Source organism: Rattus norvegicus, chromosome 16, assembly GCF_021556685.1.
Source record: "Rattus norvegicus strain SHRSP/BbbUtx chromosome 16, alternate assembly SHRSP_T2T, whole genome shotgun sequence".
In the NCBI taxonomy this organism is placed as follows: Eukaryota; Metazoa; Chordata; class Mammalia; order Rodentia; family Muridae; genus Rattus; species Rattus norvegicus.
Genome location: NC_141549.1, coordinates 60,151,603 through 60,178,088, shown reverse-complemented (window position 1 = coordinate 60,178,088; position 26,486 = coordinate 60,151,603). Strand labels below are relative to the sequence as shown.

The 26,486-nt window shown below is 40.0% G+C and overlaps 1 protein-coding gene and 1 non-coding gene across 1 annotated transcript; both read right to left on the bottom strand.

Annotated features, from left to right (window-relative positions):
• Window positions 1–26,486, bottom strand: part of Erich1 (glutamate-rich 1) — a gene marked incomplete at its 5' end in the record, with an annotated part of 52,793,804 nt that overhangs the window by 23,486,275 nt on the left and 29,281,043 nt on the right.
• On the bottom strand, window positions 5,740–5,846 carry LOC120097642 (U6 spliceosomal RNA). The gene has a single exon (XR_015640592.1). It is a non-coding gene; the product is annotated as a U6 spliceosomal RNA (small nuclear RNA).

Here is a 26,486-nt window from a genome sequence, read left to right as displayed (position 1 = left end):
ACTCCTTTGCATCTTTGACCACATACTCAGTGAGGTTTAACAGTAAACAAACAATGGCCATTAACTGGAAGAACCAAATAGTTCTAAGTCCTTCCCAATCTTGTGAATACAACTTATTTCAACATCTTTCCGCAGCATTCTCAAAGAGCTGCTAGTTTCCTGACACCATCTAGCCAAGTACACAGCAGATGGCTCTGAGATCCACTCTGCGTTTATGTGCAAACCAGCAAATGTTCTGCTCAGTGGCATATGTGCTCAAATATTATCAGTGCTAGATACTGTGAAGATTGCAAACAAAGCCCTGACAGAGGAAATGTACACATATTGTGAATGTAGCCAAACATGTTAGCCTTTTACTTGATTCACAATTAGTAGAATACCAAGATGTAATTTCCCTTTTATGTATGCAGTCCCTTTTTATTTCTTGTTAATATTACACACCTTCCTTTCTGGACCCAGTTTTTACTAAGTATATCCGTAAACACACATGCACATATCTATACATGGCGTGTCTTGTTGGTGCTTTTCCACAATGATTTTTACCAGTGAACTTCCTAATCCAAACCATGCAACTCTCCCATTAGATAAAAACATTATAGACAGAGCTTACTATACATCACAATTTACCCACCATGGAGCTATGATAATCAAGCTACCTTACGATCCCAACTGAGTTCTTTTAAGTTCTTGTGTTTTTCCAACTAAAAGTTATGCTCTTTATTCTAGGTTACAAATTTTAGTGAGTCCTCTTAAGAAACTGTCCACGACTCACATCTCCTATAGATAATATGCCATGTCTCATAACACTGTACTATAATTTGCACATAGACATTTGCTTCATGAGGATTGTATGTTATTTGTGAATAAAAACTGAGTCTTGTTCATTACTCATTTATTTAAAGTCTGGAATGTAATATGCTTAGTTACTTATTAAGTGAGTAAATTACATAGATTATTTATCCACAAGGCATTTACAGCAACTTCAGATTGTCATGTATGCAATTATAAGGCTTAAACAAAATGTCTGGAGACATAATTGAGATTTCAGTATCAGAACCGGGATGTTAGCAGACAAGAGTAAGGTTAGCCACATATGCTGTAAGTTATGTCAGTGTCTTTAAGTAAGATCCAGTCTGTTGTTGTTGTTGTTGTTGTTGTTGTTGTTGTTGTTGTTTTTATTGTATTATAGGGTTTTTTCTTTTTTCTTTTTTTTCTGGATATTTATTTACATTTCAAATGTTATTCCCTTTCCCAGTTTCCTGTCCGTAAACTCCCATCCTCTCTCCCTGCCCTTCTTCTATAAGGGTGTTCCCCTCCCCATCCACCCCACTTGCCACCCCCCCAACATTCCCTTGCACTGGGGGTCTAACCTTAGCATAACCAAAGGCTTCTCCTTCTATTGGTACCCAATAAAGCCATCCTCTGCTACATATGAAGTTTGGAGCCATGGGTCAGTCCATGTATAGTCTTTGGGTAGTGGTTTAGTCCCTGGAAGCTCTGATTGGTTGGCATTGTTCTTCTTATGGGGTTGCAAGCCCCTTCAGCTATTTCAATACTTTCTCTAATTCCTCCAATGGGGGTCCCATTCTCAGTTCAATGGTTTGCTGCTAGCATTCGCCTCTGTGTTTGACATGCTCTGGCTGTGTCTCTCAGGAGAGATCTATATCCAGCTCCTGTCAGCCTGCACTTCTTAGCTTCATCAATCTTATCTAGTTTTAGTGGCTGTATATATATGGGCCACATGTGGGGCAGGCTCTGAATGGCCGTTCATTCAGTCTCTCTGCTCTAAACTTTGACTCCATATCTCCTCCTATGGATATTTTTGTTCCCCCTTTTAATAAGGAGTGAAGTATCCACACTTTGGTCATCCTTCTTCTTGAGCTTCATGTGGTCTGTGGATTGCATCTTGGGTAATTCAAGCTTTGGGGCTAATATCCACTTATCAGTGAGTGCATAGCATGTGTGTTTTTCTGTGATTGGGTTAACTCACTCAGGATGATATTTTCTAGTTCTTACTAGCCAAAAATTCCTTAAGAATCCCAGATAAGACTGGTTCAGGCACTAACACATTGAGTTGAGTCCCCACCCTCTTTTTGTAAAAAGGTGAATGTAATAAAGGTTTGGTTGTCTCCCAAAACCGAATCAATGGAAGAATGCAGCAGATGTCTCTACAGAGTGAGGTGGGTATTTAAGGCAGCCAGGGCATGAGGTCCCCCTGAGATGTTACGTCCTTGAAGAAAGATGAGAACACAGAGCTCCGCAAAGGCTGTAGTGGAGCAGAGTCTCCATTCCAGCCAAGCACTGTATAAGCCGATTTTACTTTCTTTGAATATTATTTCCAACATTGTTGTATGGAATCGTAGAGATCATATGAACCATGCTCTTTACCCAGGACTTTATTAATCGTTTTTCTGACACAATTGTAAGTTACCAGTTTGATTTAGTCAGTATTTTACTGAACAACAGTAATATAGCAGGTAACCTGACAATCAGTAGGAATGCCATCCTAGGCTAAAGAGGGCTTCTTCAAACCCCATGAGTTTTATCATCTAATGGGGACACTACATGTAAAACACACAAATAAGAACTTGCAAAACATCCTATTATGCTATGTACTGTAAAAGAGATTCTGAAAGTTGGAAGTTGGGCTTGAGAAGATGTTTACATTTTCAGGGAAGTCTTAAAAGGAAGTGGATATTTTGCTATAGGACATGATTTATTTTTACAGAAGTATGTTCAGGAAGAGAGCCTCTGGCATTGTTTGCTTGTTCGTTTGTTTTGTTTGTTTGTGTTATTCTCCTTGGACACTAGAAGATGACTATATTTCCTATTGGTAACAACGTAGAAGCCAAAGATAATCCTAGCAATTGGTAGTGAACCAAATATGGTCCTACTCACTTGTTAAAAGTATGGAACATTCACTTCAGCTTGGTCACATCCATGAGTTCTATCCTTTCAAGTCACATTGCACTGAGGGAAACATGACCAACCACAAAGTCCTCAAGGATAATCAGGCTTTTAGGTACCACTGCTTTTCTCTTTTTAATATGCAATGCTTCCTAATGGTTCATATGTTTTCTACCTTCTTTAATAATTTACTTGACTAGGAAAGTTTTTTTTATTTTCTTTCTATGGTGGTTCTCATCTATTTGGAAATGTTGAGCTCTATAGTCAAATGAAGAATGTGCACAGAAATGGATGAAGGATGTGGACAGGTTAGGGGTACCTGACATCTGTAATTAGCTTCTATTGTTTAAAGATATCAAAACATCTAAAATACATACTTGCATGCAAAGGGAAATGTGGATTTCACATAATTTGAAAGGAAAAATTATAAAAGCAAAGCTAGCAATCATTATGACAATGGTTTGCAGTTAGACATACACATTAATTATACTAAGAGAACAGGAATAGATGACACACACTTTTTCATACATAGTTAATTAGCTTCCAGAATGCTATCAATTGCTATTAATTATGACAAGAGAAAATAAGTGACTGGTTTTTAACATATGATTTTAAAATTCAATACTCTATTCAATAAGCAAATTCAGAACTAGGAACATTTTAAAATACAGCTCAATTTCTACAAGCAAAAACTGTCGATTTACTCAAATCAATTTATGTGTTTCTCATGATACTGGAGATTATTACAACTTTTCAATTCAGGATCCCAGGCATGAACCAGAGCTGTAGTGGTGCACAGGACATAGCTCCATTTGAGAACAATAACTCAGGGAGAAAACACTTGCCTGGCCTGTGGGAGGACCAGGCTACAGATCCCCACCACTACATAAGCAAAACACATTTCTACCCAGAACAGACAGGACCAACAAATTACAGAAGAAACAAAAGAGATGGGGGTTTGTTTAGAACCTGTCGCAGTGATGACACTTCAACGTCTTACACAAACTGAAATTACACACAGATTTATTTCACACATGTGTTATCAGTGAGAGCACATTTGAGAAGAATGTGTTTTCAGGGGAAGAGTGAACTCTCATCTTAGTTCTGTCCCAACAGAAGGTTTTCTCTTTAGTGTCTGATGGCATTCATTTTGTCAGTCTCTAAGGGATCGAAATTTCATAGAAATTCTGAAGAATAAACAAGCAAACAGTAGTCAGCACGAGTATCATGAAGCACAATAAAAACATTATGTTATGGTCTATTGATAAAGGAAACTTTTAAGATCCTAATTCATATATTTGCATACCAAGTATAAAGTGACAGATAATAGACATTTTAAGTTTTTAAGACATTACTTTATCTTCGTTTATTTCTTCCACAATGTTACTCGATAATCAGCCAATGAGATCAGATCTGTGCCCCAATACCTTCCATTGGCCTAGCAAAGTTTAACCACGCCTATGGCCTTTTGTAGCGCTTCATTAAATGCCACTTCTCAGTACAATCCAGTTGTGGCCTACTACTCCTAACAGTCCAGCCCCGGGTAAGCCATTTTTGAGGCCCAGGTGTACAGACAAAAACACCGTTTTTCACTTCACCCGCCCTGAGTCACTTGTAAATTCTCCCTTAGGCTCCATTTTATGGCAAAGAAATCCCCCACGTTTCAGGTCAGTACAAGGTCAGACCAGAAGTTCATTTTGTAAATATAAGCGTAACCCTTCAAGTTACGTATTTCATTTTCCTATGCAAATGTTATTTGAAGTGGAGAGAACACATTTGTAATTGATAAAAATCTTTCATTCGGCTTTGGCTTTGTACCCCGGGTGCTCTCATACTTCAAGAGCGTTGTTGGCAAGCTTCTACTTGCTCACAAATTAGAGATGAGGATGGAAATTTCCTAGTTAATATTGGCCTCAAGTCTTTGTGACTCCATCAGTTAGGTGCCATCCTGAAGAAACTGCAGTAAGCAGAAACAGCCGAGGAGGACGTTTATGTAATTTATGTTTACTGCATTAGATGGCAGCATAGTATACAAAACCAAAGTCGAGCGTTCTCTTAGGAAATATGGTGTTTCCTCGAGGCTGCTTTTAAACACCGTGCTGGTTAGCCCTTTGCCAAGTTGGAACAAACTAGGGTCATCTGGGAAGATAACCACAAATGAGAAACTGCCTCCATCAGACTGCCCTGAGGGCAAGTGTGTGGAGCATTTTTCTTGATTAATGATGGGCGCAGAAGGGCCCAGCTTGCTGTGGGTGGGGCCACCTCTGAGCGGGTGATCCTGGTTGTGTATGAGAGCTGACTACATCATTGAAAGCTGGGCAGTAAGCAACACTCCTCCATGTTGTGTGTGTGTGTGTGTGTGTGTGTGTGTGTGTGTGTGTGTGTGTGTGTGTGTGTGTGTGTCTGTGTCTGTGTCTGTGTGTCTGTGTGTGTGTCTGTGTGTGTGTCTGTGTGTCTGTGTGTGTGTTTTCATTATTTTCTTGCCTCGAGCTCTGGGATTCTCTTCATGGTTGACTGACTATACACTATAAGTCAAACAAACCTTTTCCTCTTCCAAGTTGCTAATGGTCATGGAGTCTTATGACAGCAATAGAGAACAATCTAACAATTGGTATTTATTTATTTTTTTTATTAACTTGAGTATTTCTTATATACATTTCGAGTGTTATTCCCTTTCCCGGTTTCCGGGCAAACATCCCCCTCCCCCCTCCCCTTTCTTATGGGTGTTCCCCTCCCAACCCTCCCCCATTGCCGCCCTCCCCCCAACAGTCTAGTTCACTGGGGGTTCAGTCTTAGCAGGACCCAGGGCTTCCCCTTCCACTGGTGCTCTTAAAAAATATGGAATGCTTCACGAATTTGCGTGTCATCCTTGCGCAGGGGCCATGCTAATCTTCTCTGTATCGTTCCAATTTTATTATATGTGCTGCCGAAGCGAGCACCAATTGGTATTTATTAAAGGTTAGTGTATCTTTAATGTGTCCATCTGTCTTAGTGAGGTTTTCTATTGCTGTGAGGAGACACCATGACCGTGGCAACTCTTGTAAAGGAGAAGACTTAATTGGGGCTGCCTTACAGTTCAGAGGTTTAGTCCATTATTGTCAGAGCAGGAAGCATGGCGGCAGGCAGGCAGGTATGTCCCTGGAGGACAGCTGAGGGTCCTGCATCTTGATCCACAGGCAGCAGCAGGAGACTGACTTAAGCTTCAGTGACTGTAGCTTGAATTTATAAGACTTCAAAGCCCACCTCCACGGTGACACATTTCCTCCCAAAAGGCCACACCTATTTCAATAAGGCCACACCTCCTAATGGTCTCACCCCCTATGAGCCAAGCATTCAAACACATGAGACTATGGGAGCCATTCCTATTCAAACCATTACCCCATCCAAACTCTAACACGCTTTTGAAAACTGATTTAATATCATGAAAACTTTACATTTGTGTCCATCTGCTCAAAACATGTAATTGAGTACCTACAAAATGACAGGGGTTGTTCTAGATATCTCAGCTATGAATAAGAGAGGAAAAAAAATGTGTTCTCCTGGACCTTAATTTAAAGTTGGAAAAGACAGTGCAAATGTTAGTAAATTATCTAGTATCTTTTAAAAGTGGTGTGTAATGGTTAATCTTCATTTTTAAACTTGACTGGACATAGAATCTCTTAGGAATCAGACCTCTGCACTGTCTCTGTGGGCATTTCTAGAGAGGGTTAACCAAGGAAAAAAGACTCATCTTGAATATGGCCAGCACTATGGTAAGGACTAGGGTCCTCAGAAAAATAAAAGGGGAGAAAAAGGGAAGAGAATCAGGCACTGTTTGTCTTTTTCCTTCCCAACCCCCATGTGTGTGTTACAATATTGCAGGTACATGTGCTGGGCCACTTGCCTATATGTGCATCTGTAAAACACAGAGGTCAGCTTTGAGAATCTTCCTCTATTTTTCTCCACCTTATTCTACTTTTGAAAAAGATCTCTCTTACCAAATTTGATGTTCCATGTTTCAGCTACAATGGATGGCCAACAAGCCCCTAAGATCAAACTCTCTCTACCCAGCTAGGCCTGTGTTATGGACAAGCACCACTGAAACGTGCTTAAGTGAGTACTAGGCATACGGGGCAAGCACTTTCACCCACTGAGCCACCTCCTAAACCCTCTTTTTGCTTTCTGGATGCAGATAAAATAGCTCTGTCTTATGTCCTTTTCTGTTGCTATGATAACATACCAGAACCAAGGTGTCTTATAAAAGAATTGAATGTGAAATTTTGATTTCAGAGAGTTAAGTCTGAGGCCATCTCGACAGGCAGCATGGCAGCCAGGCAGGCAGGTATGATACTGGAGCAGAAGTTGAGAGCTCACATCTTGAGAAATAACCAAGAGAGTGAGGCTTAACTTAAAATGATGAGAGCCTTCCAAAATCTCAAAGCCTGCTCCCAATGACACACCTCTTCCAACAAGGTCATACATCCTAATCCTCAAATAAACCCCCAATGTAGGGGAATGCCAGGGGGCGCTGGAAGGAGGGGGGAATGGGGAGGGGTCTTATCTCCAGAAAACTGGGAAAGGGAATAACATTTGAAATGTAAATAAAAATATCGAATAAAAAAAATAGTTCTACCAACAGGGAACATGCATACAAATATATGAACGTATGAGACCATTCTTAACCAAAACACCACAGTATCCAATTGCCTCATGCTTCTAAGGTCCTGTCTTCCCCTCCATAATGGATTTATAAGCCAAAATATATCTTCTTTCTTTAAGTAGCTTTTGTCGATTGTAATGTATTGTCACAATGAAGAGTAAAGTAAATACATAATAAATGTTATTTTAGAGAGTAGTTTAAAGAGAATATGAGGAATAGTGAGTGGAGTGGGAGGTCAGAGGTTAACATTGCATAGGAAAATCAATGTAGGTTTGTATTAGTTACTTCCTGTGACAAAACACTTGATAAAAGTAACTTAGAGAAGGAAGGGTTTGAATATTCTGCTAGCAGCCTTCAGATGAACTCTCAGCTCTGCCTACATCATTTCTGCCTGGATGTTGCCGTACTCCCACCTGGATGACACTAGACTGAACCTCTGAACCTGTAAGCCAGCCCCAATTAAATGTTGTCCTTGTAAGGGTTGCCTTGCTTTAGCTGGATATGTAGCGAAGGACGGCCTTATCTGTCATCACTAGGTCCTGTGGAGGCTGGATTACCCAGGATAGGGGAATGCTAGGCTGCTGAGGCAGGAGTGATGGGCAGGTGGGGGAGCACCTTCATAGGGGCAAGGGATCCGAGGAGGGGAAAGGGAGGAAAACATTGGGAAGGGGATAACGTTTGAAATGTAAATAAATAAAATAGCAAAAAAAAAAAAAAAAGAGTTTCCTTGGTCATGGAACAGACTGTTCATGGCAGTAAAACCCTAACTAAGACAGAAGTTGGTACTCGGGACTAGAGTATTCCTGTGATAGGCCTGACCATGCTTTTGTTTGGAAGAATGTGGATTTGGGGACTTTGGATTTGGAAAGCAGTGGAATGCTTTAAATGGAACTTAGTGGACTCTCCTAGCAGGAATATGGAAGACTTCATTACTAAGATTTATTTGAATTATGCAGACCTGGCCCAAGAGGTTTCAGTGGAGAATTTCAATATGTGGCCCAGAGACTGTTTTGTGGTATTTTTGTGAAGAATGTGGATACTTTTTGCCCTTGTCTGAAGACTCTTCCAGAGACTAAGGTGAAAGGTTAATTGCATTGACAAAGGAAGTCTCAGAAACACCCATCATAGACTTTGTTCTTTGGTAAGTCTCATGAAGAGCATGTTAAACAAGCAAAGTAAGCTGAGAAAGGGAAAATATAAAATATGTGGTTTGAGTATTAAAAAAGACACCAGGAAGTGAAAAGGAGATGAATCCTGTGTTCAAAAATATTAAATTGAATTAAGGCAGTAGTGACTTCAGGGCAAAATCCCACCTAGCTAAGTTAAGGTCCAGGCATGGTAGGTACTACAAGCCTTTAATCTCAGGAAGGAAAGAAAAGCAGTTTTCTGAGTTCAAGGTCAGCCTAGAACAGAGCAAGTTTAGGTGAAGAAAACTTTAAATCCAGGCTTGGTGGACCACACCCCTAATTCTAGTGCTTAGGAGACAGGCATGCAGATCTCTAAGTTCAAAATTAGTCTATAGAGCAAGTTACAGGACAGCCAAGCTTAGGCAGTGAAGAAATTGGAAAACAGAAAGGTGGTGATAATGTAATAGAACGGGGGGGGGGGGGGGTCATGTTCCAGCCCCAGCAAGCAGCAAAATTCCACAGCTTTGGCCATGTAGCTCTGGCTTTAGAATCCAGAATAAAAGGGACTATTGGGACAATTGATACTGGTTAGCTGGAGCTAAGAAATTAGCAGTGATTAAGAAGAGACCAGCATTACCGAGTGAAACCTTCTGGGAATTGTTTCTGGAGAGCACAAAGAAATTGAGTTCCAGAGATAGCCAAGGTTGTACCTCGTGCTGCAGCTGTACTTGGTAAGAGTCACCCAGGTGACACTGGTTTTGAAGGCATGAAGGCATCATGAAGAACAGTTAAGGCTTGGTACTTTGAGAGGCCATGGAAGGACATTGGTGAAGGGGGAGCCTCAGTTGCAGTTGATGGCTCATGTCTGAAAGGGTCATGCAAAGGAGCTGAGGCTTGGCACCTTGAAGAGAGCCTATTGGTGAAGCCTAGTTGCAGCAGAAGACCCCAGTGTATTAGATGCCAGTACTATCGGATGATCTCTAAGAACAGCAGAGGCAGTGGAGTCAACCACTGAGCTTAGAGTGCTACAGAGGGCAAAGCTGGAAGAGTGATGCTGGCCCTTTGGAGGAGCCCAGAAGATCGTGTGTGGATCCCAGACATTAAAACAAGAAACTGTAACATTGAAGTTGCCTTAGAAACCCCAAGATGTTCGAGATGTCAGAGCTATGGTCTATCTGCTGAGGAAAGCTGCTAACAGGGAGTAGAAACAGTCCAGGAAAAAAAAAGTCTGTTACAGTCAATTAAGATGAAAATGGAGCTGAAGATCTGAAGACGGCTTTGACGTCAGCCTCGGAGATGCAGAGTGTGGAGTTTGCCCAACTGGTTTCCTGTCTTGCTTTGGGAATTACAGTTAAACGATTGGATGAATCACAGAAGAGACTTTGAACTTTGGACTTTTAACATTGTTGAGACTGCTATAGACTATGGGGACTTTAGAAGTTGTATTAAGTGTATTTTTTATTATGCTATGTTTAGGTATGGCCCCCATAGACTCATACATTTGGACAAGCCTATAGAGGTTAGGGAGTGAACTATGATGGTTTGTATATGCTCAGCCCAGGGAGTAGCATGATTAGAAGGTATGGCCCTGTTGGAGTATGTGTGGCCTTGTTGGAGTAGGTGGTCACTGTGGGTGTGGGCTTTAAGACACTCATCCTAGCTGCCTGGAAGTCAATATTCTCTTAGCAGCCTTCAGATGAAGATGCAGAACTCTCAGTTCCTCCTACGCCATGCCTACCTGAATGCTGTAATGTTCCCGCCTTCATGATAATGGACTGAACCTCTGAACCTGTAAGCCAGCCCCAATTAAATGTTGTCTTTATAAGAGCTGCCTTAGTCAGACCAAATAAATGTTGTCCTTTATTAGACTTGTATTGGTCATGATGTCTGTTCATAGCAGTAAGACCCTAACTAAGAAAAAGAAAAAAAAAAAGGAATGGTATATTTTAGCTAATAGTTCAATAGTGTATGTCATCATGGTGCGGATTTTATGGTGGCAGTAGCCTGAGGCTGTGAATTTCATTTTTATTTTCTCAGATGACGTGATTAGATGATAGCCAGAGCATTTCCTTCTCTGATCTAACTATCCCTAGCCTCCCCATGATCTAATCTTCCAAGATGACTGATTCAGTCTGGCTTTTCTCAGCTTTTGACTGAATTGCTCTATTTGGCCTCTTACTAACTTTGGCAGTATGCTCAAATTTCCTGGCTCCTTCTCATTCTCTGGCTAGTTCTGTCCCATTAAAACTGCCACACACAAACACACACACACACACACACACACACACACACACACACACACATCCCAATAACCACCCATCATACACACCAACCCGTTTTCTCTCTCACTGCTCATAAGTAGCTATCTTCCTCTACTGTTGTCAAGTGAGTTGGGCATATCCTATTCTCATTCATTCTGTCAAATCTTTCTGCGATTCATCATTTTGTCTGCCCCTCAATTAGAAGTCACTTTCAAATATGGCTGCTTCCTTCTACAAACCACTCTTACCTTCGTTGTTAGGGATTAAAGATATATACTAAGGGCATTCCAGCCAGATCACATTGTAATCCAGGACATGTCTGCATTCTAGCCCAATCATATCTTTGGATGTTCTCGCTTGTCAAAGCAGCCATGTTGCAGGATTAAAATTCTCCTACATGAAGGCTATTTGTTTATGTTGCATCCATATACATAAAGCAGAGAAATGAATGAATCTACCAAGCTCTACTTTTTATTCAATGCAGGACCACAGCCCATGGAATAGTGCCACCATTTTTAGATGGATCCTCCCACCTCAGTTAACCTAATCTAGAAAATCTATCACAGCTGTGTCCAGATATTTGAATTACTGTGGTGATTCTAAATCTTGTTACATTGATAACCAATATTAACCAACTCTCTCACTTTTCAGCTTGACCCTTGAACAATCACTTTTAAGCCTTAACAACTTGTCCCCCTATACTCAGGGCCAATTCATAATGTAAAATTCACTGAGTCCAACTTTGAAAGTCATCATACACTTTAATAGTTCCCCCTGCTTAAAAGCCCAAATTCCAAGTTTTATCTGAGATTCAAGACATTCTCATAATTGTGAATTCCTATAAAACTTAATATATTTCTAATACGTGATAACACATGATAAGAATTAGAATATAGCAAAGAGTTATTAAAACGGGAACAAAACCCATCAGGGTAGACACCAAAGCATGTACTTTCATGTCCTACAACTAAAGCACATCTGGGATCCAAAGAAGGTAGGCTCTCCTCCCTGCTGCATGCACAGCTCTTTCCTGAGCTGGCTTCACTCTTTGCCTACAGCTTTCTTGGGCATCACTCCATGGTACTTGTATCTGTTACATCATCGTAGCTTGGGCTTCACTTCTACATCTTCATGCAATGGCATCTCAAAGACTCTACACAGGGACTTGAACTCTACCTGACCTCAGGAAACTTTTATGCCATAACCACCTACCCTTTGTTCCCAGAACCCTATAGTTTTATGGTGCATCTCATAAAATATAAAGTAGCACACCAGCTTTTATGTCTTTTACACCTAATATTTCAAAGTCTAACAATCTCTAAAGGTAAAAGTATTTTTTTAAAAAGGTAGAGTAGAAAATCAAGGTCTGAATGCTAAGGAACTCAAATAAAGTGTTAAAAAAAAGGGGGAGTTACCTCCAAAGGAGAATGAAGAGGAAAGTGAGCTGAAAAAAATCTAGAAAGGTATGGTGTTTGACAAAAGCAAACCAAATTGATTGGTAACAAGATTGGGAATCGAGAGCAAATGAAAAGCCTTTACTTTTTTTTTAATGTGATAGGGAAATGGCAACATGATTGTCTATCAGTTGAAATAACCCATCAGAGAAAAGAAATGAAGATGCCAGGGAGACTTGATTATTCCAGAAACACTATCCTTGAGCAGGTGAAAAAGGATGGACTCCTGTATGTCTGAAATATACAGAGGATGAGAAGCTGTGAAGGAAGATGAACATGATAACAGGTGTGGAAAAGACAGTGAGGAAGGAAATGCTCTGCGAGCATATAGTGGGATTTCCTGGTATCAAGAGGCTACCTCGTGAGTCTAAAGTTAAGATAGTCAGTGTGAGCTAGTGATTTTCTTTAGTCCCTCTCAGCTTTGAAGTGCAGGTATAGCCAGTAGATACATGTCTTAGCCCCTTTTCTGTGGTTATCACAAAGGACTAGACTCTAGCTCTAGGTACTCAATCAAAAAGGGCTTATTTATTTAGCTCACAGTTTGGAAGGCTAAAAAAAAAAAAAACAAAGATTAAGCAAGCTATCTGTTCTTCTGTAGTGAGAGATCCCTTGGCAACTCACAATGTAACAGACAAGTCCGAAGAGGAAAAGCTGTGTGAAGAAGCTGTATAAAATCCTGCTTTACCAAGAACCAGCTCACTCTGAGAGATCAGCTCTAATCCTTTCAGAGAGGGACCTAATCACTTTGCTTTAAGTACTATCTCTTAAAGGTTCTACTACATTAACAAGCCAGCCTGGGACCAAGCTTCCAGAACATGAGCCTTTAATGGCTGATTTTAAATCAGATTCAAACCAAAGCAGCAGGACTGGGTTCCTGAACATTTTGATTTTGGAGCGTGAATACCCATGTACATGGATGCACCTAATTAAATGTTTAATATGAATGACCATGTATAACAGAATGATGGAATTGCAATAGATAATTATGTTATTTCACTATTTTTAAAAGAATTATAAAGAAGCTTCAACTCATTCAGAAAAATATCTGACATAAAATAACGGCTTTAAAGAAAATCATTGCACGACTGAGAGATACTTCCCAGCATCTCACAAGCTTATAGCAATCACTCCTCTTGTTCTCTGTGCTCATAGTACAGTTAGCATAGGGAAAATACAGCTATAATAAAAATTGTCTGTGCCCTGGAGAAGCCTGAGCTTGCATTGCTTAGTCCAAAATAGGAAATCATGTGCTGAAATTGAGAAATCAATAAAATGATGGTAGACAAAATACCAGAGAATTTTTCATGGACAAATAATATTTTCCTGTGTCTCAGTGAATGTTTCATTGCTGTGAAGAGACACCATGACCTAGACATCTCTTATAAAAGAATGCATTTAATTGAAAGCTTGCTTACAGTTCCAGAAGTGTAGGCTATTATCATCATGGCAGAGAGCATGGCAGCACACCGGAAGTCATGTTACCTGAGAAGTAGCTGAATTTTATATCCAGATCTGCTGGCAACAGGATGACAGAGACACTGAATCTGGCTTGAGTTTTTGAAACCCAAACCCCACACCCAATGATACATTTCCTTCAAGAAGGCCACTTCTACTCCAATAAGGCCGCACCTCCTATTTCTTCCCAACTGGTGTCACCCCCTATGATTAAGTAAGCAAGTATATGAGCTTATGGGGGCTGTTCTTATTCAACCACATTCCATTCCCTGCCCCCCCATAGGCTCACGGGTATATCATAATGCAAAATTATATTCAGTCCAACTGTAAAGGTCTCCACAATCTATCACATTCTCAACACCATTTAAAAGTCAAAAGTTCAACTCTCCTCTGAGACTCAAGGCCATCTCTTAACTGTAACCCCTATAAAATCAAAATTTAAAAAAAAATAGATCACATAGTTCAACATACAATTGCACAAAATATACATTGCCATTCCAAAGGGAAGAAAGCAAGCAAAGAGAACTGCCTGTGTTTTCCTACACGACATACCAAAGTGTCATCAAAGTTCTACCCACTCCATGATTTTTTATGAACTCCAAAAGATAAAAAAAACCACAGAGCTAAGATGGGGAAAACAAGATCCAGAGTAGGGAGGAGAGAAGGAGGAGCTTGACACAGCAAACAAACTTCGACCACTTGAGCAAATACCACTTTTAGCTTATGGCATGGGTCCTCTTATAGGGTTGCCTACAAAGTCATAGTCGAGATAGCAAAAACAACATCTTCTCTTCTCAGTACAGGATAGATAATATACATACCCATGACTGACAGGATGTGCTGATGTTTACACTCAAGAAAATGTGCACTAATAGCTAAGTACCTTGATATATTACTGGAAATGTCTGTTTGTGTACAAAGGGAATTGTTGGAAATGAAAGTAACAATTCACTTGTTTTGGGAACCTTATTTGTTATACTTAGTGGCAACCTTAAACCCAGACTTCTTAGATAAATGACATTATTTTAATGTTTGAAAATGTATATAATAATAAATGACATGTCATAATGATCAAAAGTGTCTCATTAAAGGCTTAGGCTTAGTTAATACTTTTAAACCTTTGCTTTATTTTTATTTGGGTGGAACCCAGTTGAACTCCTCAGAACTGGGCCTACAGGAAGTTGTGTGACCCCTGATGTAGGTGCCATGCAACCCCCCTGATGTGGCTTCCTGGAGTCAATTGGGATCCTCTACAAGAGCACCAAGGTCTTCTACCAACTAAGTCATCCCCAGCCCTGCTTCATTGATTTTTAATAGTTTTTTCCGCCTAAATGTGCACATAAACCACACTTGGGACTATTATTTTACATCTATTCTTTATTTAGTAGTGATGTATGGTCTTTTCATGAAATTTAAACCAGGAAAAAGGATCTCTTGGCTCCTTTATTCCTAGTTTTAGTCTATGAGTCCTTTAGAATTTCGATAGGTTCCTCTCACTCATTTTCCCCTGGCTAATCACAAGGTAGCTAACACTCGCTTTGTGATTCTTGTGGTTGATATATTTTAAAACTTCAAAGACACTTTGAAAGCAAACAATTCCATGGATTTTAATTGTGTTAGTTTTCACCCCGTAGCTTAGTGTGAGGTTGATCCTTTCATGAATTACTCAGAGCGTTCATGTGAGTGAGTTTGTCTTTGATGAGAGTGAAGTTGTACGGACCCAGTGGATTCCTCCTCATCTTCATGTTACCTCCAGGGAGGGAACCGTCACTTTGAGTTGCACTGTTTCAAGGGGAGACATTAACTAATCTGTTCATGTTGAAGGGTAGCTGGCCCAATTATTCAGTTGCTTGGTCGTTTTAGGTTGCCGCACAGGATCTAATATCCCAAAGAAGACTTAGATTTCCTTGACCCTCTGGGTCTATGAAAGGCTGTGCCCAGATTTATGATCTTCTGAGGTCAGAACAATAGGCTTACTTTGGAAGGTTAACACTCCTCCCCCTTTTATTGCCTTCTTCAAGCGTATTTTCAATTTCTCATCTTTCAGTTTTGTTTTCTCTCTCTGTGCTCTCTTGGCCTGGCCGCAAGAAGTTTTCTCCATGAGAGATGAATGTTTGAACAGAGAGAGGTGGGATGTACAACTCTTTGTCAGTCTTAGAACTCTGTCTGAACATTGTAGTGGAAGGAGCCCACCAGCTCAGTCCGAACATCCGGGCTTTTCCAACTCACTAGGTTGTAAATTCAACCTGGAATTTCCAACTCCATCACTACCCAAAAGCATTCCTTGAAAGCAGTTTTCGGGTGAATTTAATTTCCCAAATAGAATCTTCGGTTGTAAAACAACTTGCAGGGGGGCAGGTTGTTGGCATTTAAAATACTCGTGCATTTAAAGTTTTCTCAAAAATCAAGTCCATTGTTTCATGTTTTTTTTTTAAAAAGATACATGCAACAGTCAGAGTTTGAAAAATTCTAACATTTTCAAAAACATATTATTACATCAGGCAAATTAATTTGTGAATAAACAGATAGAATTCACACAAAACATCACCAACATCTTTGAGAAAAAAACACTGTATGTAATAGTTGCTCACTTTAGATAGGCCTAAAAACACAAGTAAACGGCAGTCTACCAGCAGTAATATTTCTTCTTCCTTTTGTGATTTAATAGCCTAGCAATTATAATCATTACATTCCGTGAGAAAGCCAAACATTTCATCTTGGATCCATTCCCATTGGTTACCTGCAGTCATTTGTCGAACACATCTCTGAAACAGCCAAAATGGTGACGCTGATAGAGAACAAGAAGGCTCCCAGGAGTCCCTGGGCTGCATGGGATAAGGCTGTAGTAGTGGTTCTTTCAGCCATATGGTGTGGAGCTTGCAGAATGGTCAAGCCTCCTTTCATTCTCTCTGTGAAAAGTGTTCCAATGTGGTAGTCCTTGAAGTGGATGTGAAATGATTGTCAAGATGTTGCCATATTGACATAGATGTTAGATACATGGCCAATCTTTTGGTTTCATTTAAAGGGTCAAAGAAATGCGAGGTCACTGTTAATGGATTTGCTTAACATACTCTGAAAAAGTACAACCAGCCATCAGTATAAAACCTGCAATATTTTTAATATTAAAAACACAATGAAGTACTTAGACTATACACTCAACAACATCGTATTATAAATGATAACAAAATAGTAATTTTACCCTTTTACAAAAAAAAATGTGTGCATGTAACAGCAATTAGTAAAACAGAGACCAGGGATTTGAACAAGAACAAGGCAGGGTATATGAGAGTTTGTGATAGAGGAAAAGGAAGAGAAAAATAAGGTAATTAAATTATAATCTCAAAAATAAAAGAAAAAATTTTAAATGAGTGAACCAGAGAGTAAAATGAAATAAAAACTGAGGAAGAAAATGTCATTGATTAGTTCTAACTCACAAATACTATCTTTATAAATAACTCAATAGAGAGATGGCTCAGTCATTAAAGGCTAGCCTCACAACCAAAAACATAACTCAACAAAGTTATTTATTATTTTATTAGTTTAATTATTTGATAGCTCAAACAATGACAGATTTTATACATATAGCTTTATGATAAGTAGGTAATATATAGATATCTAGAAGATGATACTTATAGATAGATGTATGCATAGGTAATCCAGTTTCTTTCAGTGTTTTTTAATACATATTGTTACATTCTTACATAATTTCAAACTATACTTAGGATCCTTCTATGTCTTAGATGGGTTGGTTGATTACCATATAACACAGATCTTTATGGGTGATTCCTGTTTGCTATGCAAGCTGCCTTGTGTGGTACTAATTGGGACACCGAGTCCTCTTTTGAGGACTTATAGCTCTCTTCTCCTTAATTCTAATCTACACATATTATATTTTAAGTGAATTTCTTAAAAAACAAACCCAAATCTGATTCAGTCCTTCTGAGAATGCCCTAGTTCTTACGGTTAGACTATTTGCACATGGCATTATTGCTGCTGTCTTTAGATACCTGGTTTTATATTTGTTTTCTTGTTTGGGTTGTAGTGGTGGTACTGGTGGTAATGGTGGTTACCCCCTTCACCCCCCTTTTCTTCCTGCTTTAGGGTTATGCAGATTTATTTTACTGTCCCACTCTAATCCATCATATTTTGACAATATCAATTTGTATCAATCTGTCTCTGGTTGCCTTAGGGATCACAAATAAAAACCTGATTTCAAAGACAACCTAAAATCAATATCTTAGCAGAAAAGATAGCACTCAGAAATCTTAGTTACATCAATGGATGGAGCAGCCCTTGGTCCTGCCAAGGCTTGACCCCCCAGTGTAGGGGAATGTTAGGGCGAGGAGGCGAGAAGGGGTGGGTGGGTGGGCGCACACCCTCAAAGAAGAAAGAGGAGGAGGATGAGATAGGGGATTTATGGACAGGAAACCAGGAAAGGGGATAATAACATTTGAAATGTAAATAAAAAATATCCAATTCAAAATAAAAGAAACCTTAGTCATATGCGTCAGCTGTATACACCTAAATATTTGTTATTTGACATCTCCTCTCCATTCCTTGTATAGGGATTTTTTTTCTTCTAGTAGTTCCATTCTTTGTGAGGAACTATTTCTATTGAATTTATTTATTTATTTGTTTATTTACTTACTTATTGTGCAGGAGTTACACATACGTGCTCTGTGTGTGTGTGTGTGTGTATGTGTGTGTGTGTGTGTGTGTGTGTGTGTGTGTGTGTAGGTAAGTAGGTAGGTAGGTAGGTAGGCAATAGGACATCTTTGGAAAGGAGATTCTCTCCTTGTACCATGAGAGTCCCAGGGATCAAACTTAGTTCATCAGGCTTGGTGGCAAGCACCTCCATCAGTTGAGCTACTTTGCCAGCCCTAGAGTAGGGCTACTAATTCTCTCTTGATAGAGACACTCATTTTCCTTCATTGAAGAATATCTCTTTTTTTTATTATTATTATTAACTTGAGTATTTCTTATATACATTTCGAGTGTTATTCCCTTTCCCAGTTTCCGGGCAAACATCCCCCTCCCCCCTCCCCTTTCTTATCGGTGTTCCCCTCCCTACCCTCCCCCCATTGTCCCCCTCCCCCCAACCTTTGACTTTAGTTTTTATCAGTTTTGTTAAGAAGTATCAGCATACAAGTTTTGTTTGGATTTTTCATCATAGCAAACTTTTAAGTTTGTTGTGCTTGTTTTTATTTTAATTAAGCATTTTTGTGCTGTCTTATTCACTAGAGCATAGAATTGGAGCCAACCTAGTTATCTATTAGCAGCTGAAATGATGATGAAAATTGGGTATAAATGTATAATGGAATATTTCTAAGCTCATCTATCCCCCTTCTTGTGTTTCTCTTTTTATCTCTTAGCAATAGTTTTATTTTACGAATTTAAAAACATTAGCAGAGTCAGGAGCAATGGCTTAGAGATTAAGAGCTCTTCCTGAACTTTCAGAGGACCCAGTTTCAGTTCATAGCACCCACATGGTAGCTTACCACCAGCTGTGACTCCAGTTCCAGAGGATTTGACACCCTTTTCTGGCCTCCACTGGCATGAGGTTCACACACAGTGCGCACACACAAATATATACAAAAACAGTCCATTCAGATAAAATAAAATGTGTAAGTCTAATTTTGTTTTAATTAAACAAATAGGCATCGGTGGCACAAACCTTTAATCCCAGCACCCTAGAGGCAAAGACAGGAGCATCTCTGAGTTTGGGGCCAACCTGATCTACAAAGTAAGTTCCATGGCAGCCTAGAATACACAGTGAAACCCTGTGATGAAAAAACAGTAAACAAAAAATTTAAATATTGTGTTTTAATATAATGCATAGAGTTAACAGATTGTGTTGCCACTTTATATTGGTCAACCATCTTTTATGTCTTTATTTTTTCCTTTTTGTTCCTTATGTTTTCATCTTTTCCCTTGCTACTATATATTTAAAAGTATTTTAACTTTATTGGTTTAAAAACTCTGATAGTTTTTCTACTTTTGTTTATTGAAAGTAGATTTTTTTCATGTAGTGCATTCTAATTAAAGTTTCCCCTTCCCCATCTTCTCCCAGATACCCCACCTCCTCTCCCACTCAAATCCATACCATTCCTTTTTCTTTCTTCTTAAAAAAACAGACACTTAAAAACAATAAAATGTTAGTTGCATCATGGGTATTCTGAGCTTTTGAGCTGAAGGAGCTGAAGGGGTTTGCAACCCCATAAGAAAAACAACAATATCAACCAACCAGACCCCCCAGAGCTCCCAGGGACTAAACCACCAACCAAAGAGTACACATGGACAGACCCATGGCTGCAACTGCATATGTAGCAAAGAATGGTCTTGTCAGGTATCAATGGGAGGAGAGTCCCTTGGTCCTGTGGAGCCTTGATGCCCCAAAGAAGAGGGATGCTATACGGGTGAGAAGGAAGTGGGTAAGTTGGTAGGGGAGCACCTCTTAGAGGCAAAGGGTGGGAGGTTCATAGAGGGGAGACTGGGAAGGGGGATAACATTAGAAATGTAAACAAATAAAATCGTTATTAAATAAAATAATAATGATGACTGAAATAAGACAAAATACAAACAAACAAACAAACTAGAACAGGACAAAACAAAGAAACAAATAAATAAACAGAAGAGAAAGGGCCAAAATAAAAGCACAAGAAATGAATATAAACAGACAGATAGAAACACACACACACACACACACACACACACACACACACACCACATTCACATTCAAGACAATATTTAAAGATTATAAGTATAACACCAGACCATCAATATCTGAGAGAGGGGAACCAAAAGAGCAGAACAAATACAGAAATCAACAATTATAACTTAGAACTACTCTATTAGAAATACACAAATGAAAAAGACAGAAAATCAACAAATACTTCAACATACTCCTTAAACAACTGGATAATTTGGCACCTAAAGACTACCTCACCCAGCAAGAGCATATTATAGTTATCAACCACATATGGACCATTAATAAATGGAAATCACATTCGGATTCATCAGAAACAAATTAAAAAAACTAAAAGAAGAGAAATCATACAATATTTGCTCTCAGACCATAGCAGAACTATACTATAAATGAATAACAGAAAGACCAATGGAAAAAATCTTTCTCCCTCAAAAAAAAAAAAAAACAATAAAAAATAATGATGATTAAACAATATACTTCCTCTTTTAATTAAAATTACAATTTACAATTTTTATTTGAATTTTAGATTTTCATTCCAGCAATTTGCTTTTATTTTTTTATTAATTTTTTTATTAACTTGAGTATTTCTTATTTACATTTCCAGTGCTATTCCCTTTCCCTGTTTCCAGGCCAATATCCCCCTAACCCCTCCCCTCCCCTTCTTTATTCGTGTTCCCCTCCCCATCCTCCCCCCATTGCCACCCTCCCCCCAACAATCACGTTCACTGGGGGTTCAGCCTTAGCAGGACCCAGGGCTTCCCCTTCCACTGGTGATCTTACTAGGATATTCAATGCTACCTATGGGTTCAGAGTCCAGGGTCAATCCATGTATAGTCTTTAGGTAGTGGCTTAGTCCCTGGAAGCTCTAGTTGCTTGGCATTGTTATTCATAAGGGGTCTCGAGCCCCTTCAAGCTCTTCCAGTTCTTTCTCTGATTCCTCCAACGGGGGTCCTATTCTCAGTTCAGTGGTTTGCTGCTGGCATTCACCTTTGTATTTGCTGTATTCTGGCTGTGTCTCTCAGGAGAGATCTACATCCGGCTCCTGTCAGCCTGCACTTCTTTGTTTCATCCATCTTGTCTAATTGGGTGGCTGTATATGTATGGGCCACATGTGGGGCAGGCTCTGAATGGGTGTTCCTTCTGTCTCTGTTTTAATCTTTGCCTCTCTATTCCCTGCCAAGGGTATTCTTGTTCCCCCTTTTAAAGAAGGAGTGAAGCATTCACATTTTGATCATCTGTCTTGAGTTTCATGTGTTCTAGGCATCTAGGGTAATTCAAGCATTTGGGCTAATAGCCACTTATCAATGAGTGCATACCATGTGTGTTTTTCTGTGATTGGGTTAGCTCACTCAGGATGATATTTTCCAGTTCCAACCATTTGCCTATGAATTTCATAAAAACATTGTTTTTGATAGCTGAGTAATATTCCATTGTGTAGATGTACCACATTTTCTGTATCTATACCTCTGTTGAAGGGCATCTGGGTTCTTTCCAGCTTCTGGCTATTATAAATAAGGCTGCGATGAACATAGTGGAGCACGTGTCTTTTTTATATGTTGGGGCATCTTGTGGGTATATGCCCAAGAGAGGTATAGCTGGATCCTCAGGCAGTTCAATGTCCAATTTTCTGAGGAACCTCCAGACTGCTTTCCAGAATGGTTGTACCAGTCTGCAATCCCACCAACAAGGGAGGAGTGTTCCTCTTTCTCCACATCCTCGCCTGCATTTGCTGTCACCTGAGTTTTTGATCTTCGCCAAACAATATACTTCTAAACGTAGAAGACTCAAAAAATTCCAAAATATAAAAATTATAAATATACCTTAGAAAACAAGAAAATGGAGAATATACTCAAAGTAGGGAAAAGAAAAGAAATAATAAATTTGGGACCAAAGAAATGAAGTAAAATGTAAAACTTCTAAACAACAGTATAGAAGAAAATCTAGATAGCTTTCCATTTTAGTCTGTCATTTGTTGCTGGGATAAACAGCATAAGTAAAATAAAGTTGGGGAGGACAGGATTTATTCGGTTCATATGTCATGATCACAGTCCATCACTGGGGGAAGTCAGATCAAGAACTCAATGACAGAAATTGGAAGCAGGAACCACAAAGGAACACTTCTTACTAGCTTGCACTCCATGGTTTGCTTAGCTTACTATTGTATACAGTCTAGTGTCACCTGCCCTAGGTTGGCACTGCCGACAGTGGTCTGTGCCATTCCACAACAATTCATAATAATAATAATAATAATAATAATAATAATAATAATAATAATAATACATGTAGACATGCCCACAGTCCAATCAAATGGAAGAGATTTCAAGATTGAGATTCTTTCTTCCCAGTGTGTCTATTTGTGTCAACTTGACAAAAATTAACCACCGCCATGTGGATGAAGTCATCGTGCAGGTGTAGGAAGGTACAAAATAGAATGAGGCCTGTCATTGGCGAGAAGGAAGGATGGGAGGGAGAAAAGTTTGAGGGAAGAGAAGGAGACTGGAGGGATGGCAGAGCAGCTGCCAAGAGAGAACATGGAGGCTGACGTTAAGATTCCAAGCTGTACTTTTACAGTTCGTTATGAATGTTCTTAAGGGATGGATATGTACAGGGCTTTGTATGTTTAGGTGGGCAATTATATCTTATCAATTGGATCAGAGGTTATTGTGTTGTGTGTTCTTTCGTGTGGCAATTTGACTTTGGGAGAGTGTGTGGCGGCAGAGACACTGGGCCACCACAGAGTTGAGATGTGTTTCAGCCAAGATATCTAATAGATATCTAATAGATATCTTGGGGCACTGTGGTGTCAGACCTAGCTGGATAAAAGACAGCCCTTTTTTATAATTTTACAACAATACCACCATACATTCAGTATAATTTAAAGCTTCTATTCTGTGACAGATAAAGTCCAGACAGTAAGAAAACAAGCTGCAAACTAAGATAAATATCTACACATGATACATCTAATAATAAAGGATTACTGTGTGAAATGTAGAGAGAACTCTAAAAAAAAAAACAGAATGAAAGTCAACAGATATAACATAGATAATGAATTTGGCTGACAGTTGCTCCTCTTGTCACTGTGACAAGATGTCTGGCATGAGCAATTTAGAGTGGGGAAGGATTTTTCATGGTTCTAAAATCTTGAGTTCATAGACCACAGTTCCATTGATTTGGGGGCTGTAGTGAAGTCGGATGCCACAGGAACAGTAGCACTTAGAGGAGAAATCTGTTCATTTGGTGCTAGACAAAAAAACAGGGACCAAGGAAGAGTCTGGGAACCAAACACTTAGGTGCATGTCCCTGAGAACTTACTATATCCAGGTAGGCCCCACATCTGAAAGTTTCTATCACCTATCAAGTACAACATCACTACCAGGAAACGTAGCATCCAGGACATAAAACTAAGAAGATGGCTTTATGCTCAGGTTGTACAACTACATTCTGAGTTGTACAACTTTAACCAAAGCAACTTAAAGAAGGGGGACTTATTTGGCACACACTTTTACAAATGGCTGCGTGGCACTGTGCACTTGGGCAAAACATTTTGGAGGCAAGGGTTCTTAACCTCGTGGTGGACAGACAGCAAGAAAACGAATGAATCTAGTCACCGGGGATAGGCTTCAAAAGTAAACACACAGACACCTCCAGCTAGGCCTGTCCCCTAAGAGTTCCACTCTCAGCAGGGGAGCAAGGTTGTGGGACATTTCATGTTCAAGTCTAACATTCTGAAGAGCTTCTGCAACAAAGAAGATACAAAGGGTAGCAATCAAGCCTCTGAAATACTCGCAAGATCACATGTCACAAAGGAATTGCAGGTTAAAGAAAAACAACAACAAAACACATTTGCTAGGATAATCAAAACAAAACACTATCACCAACTGGGATGGATTCATATGCAGAAGTCTCATTCATTGCTTGTGGAAATGAAAAGTGGTCCAACTTTGTTGAAAGACACTGAACACTTCCTTTCGTCAAAAACTATATACACATAGTCTCACTACACAATCTAGGAAATAAAGCTCTTGTTTCCCAAAAGTTGAAAACATGTATATTCTAAAACCTGCACACAGACGTTGGAGTATGTCTTTTCTATCCTTGTCAAAAGTTGGAAGTAGTGAAGCTCTCCTTCAGAGGGTGAGTGGCTTAGTGAGACAATTTAATATTCTTTTTTTTATTCTTTAATTTTTTTTACAGTCCAGACTTTTTCCCTCCTGGCCCACCATCTGATGATTCTATATCCCACAGCTCCCCCATGTCTTCAGGAGAATGCCCCCTACATGCACCCCCACCCCAACCCCACCAGACTTCCCCATTCCCTGGGGCCCCAAGTTTCTCAAGGTTAGGTGCATCATCTCTGACTGAGTCTAGATCCGAGTCCTCTGCTGTACATGTATTGGGGACCTCATATCAGCTGGTGTGTGCTGCCTGGTTGGTGGCTCAGTGTCTGAGAGATCCTGGGGACTAGGTTAGTTGAGACTGCCGGTCTCCTTACAGGTTGGCCTCCTCATATACTTCTTTCAGCTTTCCCCTAATTCAACCACAGGGGTCAGCAGCTTCTGTCCATTAACCAATGGGTGTAATGGGTTGGGTGTAAATATCTGCATCTGACTCTTTCAGCTGCTTGTTGGGTCTTTCAGAGGGCAGTCATGATCGGCTCCTTTTTGTGAGCACACCATAGCCTCAGCAATAATGTCAGAGCTTGCCCCCTACCCTCTAAGCTGGATCCCAAATTGGGCCTGTCATTGAATCTCCTTTTCCTCAGGCTCTTCTTCATTTTTGTTCCTGCAATTCATTCAGACAGTAACAATTCTGGGTCACAGTTTTTGACTGTGGGATGGCAGCCCCATCCCTCCACGTGATGCCCTGTCTTTCTACTGGAGGTGGACTCTACAAGTTCCCTCTCCCTACTGTAGGGCATTTCATCTAAGGTCCCTCACTTTGAGTTTTGAGAGACTCTCACCTCCCAGGTCTCTGGTACAATCTAGAGGGTCCCTCACCTCTTACCTTTGGAGGTTACCTGTTTTCATACTTTGCACTGGCTCTCAGGACAAGATGAAGTCCTGTTTCCCCCAATAGCTAACAATGTCCCCCTCTTCTCCTCCATGTCACCTTTCACACCCAGTCCCCTCCTCCTTCCTGTCCCCCTCCTGTGATTGTCTTCTTTTCCATCCCAAGTGGGATTGATGCATTCTCACTTGGGCCCTTTGGCTTGTTAGCCTTCTTGAGTTCTGTGGATTTTATCCTGGGAATTCTGTACTTTTTTGTCTAATATACACTTATTAGTGAGTACATACCACGTGTCTTAGTTAGGGTTTTATTGATGTAAACAGACACCATGACCAATACAAGTTTTAATTTGGGCTGGCTTACAGGTTCAGAAGTTTAGCCCATTATCATCAAGTTAGGAACATGGTAGCATCCAGGCAGGCATGGTGCAGGAGGAGCTGAGAGTTCTATATCTTCATCCAAAGGAAGCCAGGAACAGACTGGGCATCCTCAGGCAGCTAGGAGGAAGGTCTCCAAGCCCATCCCCACAGTGACACACTTCCTTCAACAAGGCCACCCCTTCTAATAGTGCCACTCCCTGGGTCAAGCATATGCAAACCATCAGAACAGAGAAGAAAGATGTGTGCTTTGGTCCAGGCTCTAGGCTTCTAATGACTTTCAACCTGCAAATTTTAATTCCTCTACCTCCACCCAGTAGCCAACATGATCTCTGATACATACATACATACATACATACATACATACATACATACATGATTTGGAGATGGCTCGGTGACTAAAAGCACTTGTCCTTGCAGAGGGCCCAAGTTGATTCCCAGAAGCCACATGGTGGTTCACAACTATCCATAACTCCAGTCAGTTAGTCCTAAGGAATCTGGTGCTCTCTTCTGGCCTCCAAGGATATGAGCAAAACACTCACACTCCTAAAAT